The sequence below is a fragment of the Euprymna scolopes genome, chromosome 27 (genome assembly GCF_053919585.1).
Source record: "Euprymna scolopes isolate OS-2025 chromosome 27, ASM5391958v1, whole genome shotgun sequence".
Lineage (NCBI taxonomy): Eukaryota > Metazoa > Mollusca > Cephalopoda > Sepiida > Sepiolidae > Euprymna > Euprymna scolopes.
In genome coordinates this window covers 97,399,312-97,403,110 of record NC_136508.1, presented here as the reverse complement: position 1 = coordinate 97,403,110, position 3,799 = coordinate 97,399,312, and the positions used below count along the sequence as shown (strand labels likewise).

The window sequence follows — 3,799 nt, the reverse complement described above, 5'->3', positions numbered from 1 at the left end:
TTGCTGCTCAGGAACAGGCCCTAAATACAAATACAATAAATAAAAACATCTATGGGAAAAACTGTTCTGATAAGTGCACGTTGTTTGGTATATCTCTTGAAACAGTGCCACACATTGTTAGTGCGTGTTCTACACTTGGTGACAAAGAGTACAGACGATGCCATGGCAAAGTATGTGCAAATCTGCACTGGAATTTGTGTCAAAAGTAAGGACAAGTTGTTTCAACATCACCCAGAAGGGGTAGTAGAAAATGAGGACGTGTAGATTCTTTGGGGTTTCATGATTCAGTGTAACCGAGAGATTACTCTCAGGAAACCAGATATTGTACCTATTTACTATGCCTCCCCACGGGACAGAGTTAGACACCAGGGTCGTTTTTTTTTTAACGTGGAGAAAAGGTACAAAAATAAAAATTGTCTCAGTCGTGAAGGATTTCTCTTCCGCCGAATGCAGTATCTGAAGAACAGATACTACACTTTGATCTTGACCAAAAGGCCAAGATATTGTAGCTGTGAAAAAAAATACCAATGAACGTCAAATTATTGATGTAGCTTTCCCAAATGACATGAACTTAACAGGCATGAAGAATGAGAAACTACGGAACTATGAGAAACTGAAGGTGGAGATCGCTAGATTGTGGAATAAGAAAACTTCCCTTCTGCCAATCGTCATAGGTGCGTTTGGCGTGATTTCAGATGATCTTGAGAAACAGTTGAACTCTTTGGGAATCAAGTACATCACCGTACTCCAGAAGTCAGTTCTGCTTAGCACAGCAAACATCCTGTAACGTTGTCTAGGAATTAACACACCTTGTGTCCAGCTTCCATTGCAAAGGAGACCAATACAAATAATAGGAAATAACTTCAACTCGCTTCTTCTTTGCAACAACAACATTTATTTCCTTTTTTCTCTTTATCGTTGTAACGCCCGCCCCGTGGTCGTCTTCTCGAGCGTCTATCACGCCTTGCATGTGATCCCGAACGTTATCCACGTCTCTCACGAAATCTTGAACGTTATATTGTCCTTTCTCGTTTTTATCTAGTTTTTTCTTCCTCGGTGACGTCACTTCGTATGCAATTACATTCCTGCACAAGTTGCTTTTCATCAAATAACCTCTTTGTAAATGCTCACTAGTGTAAAAACTAGCTTTGAATAAAAGATTAAGTGGTATAATACATCACAATACTATGAAATTAATCATCATCATCATCATCATCATCATCATCATCATCATCATCATCATCATCATCATCATCATCAACAACAACAACAACAACAACAACAACAATAACAACAATCAAAATAACAATAATGACAACAGCAATAACAATAACAACAATAATAACAAAAATAATCATAAGAAAAACAATAACAACAACAATAACAACAAAATAATATCAATAATAACAACAAAAATAACAAAAACAATAACTATAACAACAAAAACAACAACAATAACAAGCATAACAACAACAATAATAGCAATAACAACAATAAAAACAATAAAAACAAAAATAATAACAACAATAATAACAAAATAATAACATCAATAATAACAACAATAATAACAACAGTAAATCAACAATAATAACAACAATAATAACAACAATAATAACAACAATGATAACAACAATAATAATAACAGTAATAACAACAATAATAACAATAATGATAACAACAATGATAACAACAATAATAATGACAATAACAATAATAACAACAACAACAATAATAACAACAATAATAACAATAATAACAATAATAATAACGACAATAAAAAACAATAATAACAACAATAATAACAACAATGATAACAACAATAATGACAATAACAATAATAACAACAATAATAACAACAATGATAACAACAATAATGACAATAACAATAATAACAACAACAACAATAATAACAACAATAATAACAATAATAATAACAATAATAATAACGACAATAAAAAACAATAATAATAACAACAAAATAATAACAATGACAACAACAATAATAACAATAATGACAACAAAAATAACAACAACAATATCAACGCAACAACATTATCAACAATAACAACAACACTATTATTTATAATAATAACAATAATAGTAATAATAATTGGAATTTTCCACCAAAATTCTGATGATCGTTGTCAATGAAATCAATGGTAAACGGTTGCTGCTATAACACAAATTCATCTGCAAAGATTATCGAAAGGGGCGGAGAGTACTGGAAATCTGGAGAGATTTATTATCACTCAGACTCTAGAGAGCACCACAAGTTGTTCTCAAGGAGATATCTTTGATGATTGCCTGTTAGTATAACAGAAATTAACATACAAAGAGGCATCTTCCAAGGAGATTCACTATCACCATTGCTGTTTATAATAGTCAGTGACAATATACTGAGTAAGTGCCAAGCTGAATATAAATTCTCTAATACAGAGGAAAAAAATGGAGCGTCTAATATACATAGACGACCTGAAACTTTTTACAAGGGCCGAAAAAGAACAAGAGACACTAATAGACACTAATAGACGCTAATGGACGCTGCCAGAATCTTCAGCCAGGATATACAAATGGAGTTTGGTATGGAAAAGTGCGCACTTCTAGTTATAAGAAAGGGGAAACTGGGGACAATAGAAGGCATGGAACTACCCAATCAAACGGAGATGAGGGCCCTAAGGGAACAAGACGCTTATAAATACCTGGGAGTTCTGGAAGTAGACACCATCAAAGCCACAGAAATGAAAGAGAGAATTGGAAAGGAATGCCCAAGGAGAACAAGAAAACTTGTGGAAACTAAATTATATAGCAGAAACCTAATAACAGGTATAAATACATGAGCAGTATCACTAATAAGATACTCAGCACCGTTCATAGGATAGACCAAAGAAGAACTGAGACAGCTCGATCAGAAAACCAGGAAACTCATGATCATGCACAATGCACTACACCCAACTGACGATTTTGACCGACTGTGTGTGAAAAGAAAAGAAGGCGGAAGACGACTAGTTTGTATAGAAAACTGTGTGCATGTCACACAAAAAGAATTTTAAAAATGCATAACGCAAAACACGGAAAGGATAATCATGGCAGCGAAAGACACTGAAAAAAAAATCAACAAAACAGAAAACAGAGATAAAGGATAAGACGAGAAAAGAGAAATAGGAAGAGAAACAACTACATGGAAGATTCATAAGGATAACAAAGGATGAAAATAACAAAAAACACTTGGACATGGATGCGAAAAGGACATATAAGCCGAGAAACTGAACCCCTAACAACTGCAGCACAAGATAACTCTTTAAGAACCAAACACATCAATGCAAAGTTTGATAAAACACAAGAAAACAGTAAATGCAGACTCTGTGGACAAAGAGACGAAACGATCAATCATATAGTAAGTGAATGCAGAAAACTGGCCCAAAAGGAATACAAGAACCGACACGACCAAGTGGGAAAGGTAGTACACTGGGAATTATGCAAACATCTGCATCTCGAACGCACAGACAAGTGGTACAAACATAAGCTGGCAACAGTACTTGAAAACGAGAATCGCAAAATCCTATGGGACATGTACATACAAACTGATAAACTTATCCAAGCAAGAAAACCAGATGTCGCAATAATTAACAAGAAAGAAAAGCCTGTCAAATCGTAGACTTTGCTGTTTTAGCTGACCACAGGGTGAATATCAAAGAAAGGAGAAACGGGGCAAATACACAGAGCTAGCCAGAAAGCTTTAAAAAAATATGGAAGATGAAGAAAATCAAAATAATACCTATAATAGTAGGAGCACTAGGAA

General features: G+C 34.1%; 1 pseudogene; it reads right to left on the bottom strand.

Annotated features, from left to right (window-relative positions):
- Positions 1-393: 393 nt before the first annotated feature.
- Positions 394-504, bottom strand: LOC145249211 (U2 spliceosomal RNA; annotated as a pseudogene).
- Positions 505-3,799: the final 3,295 nt, after the last annotated feature.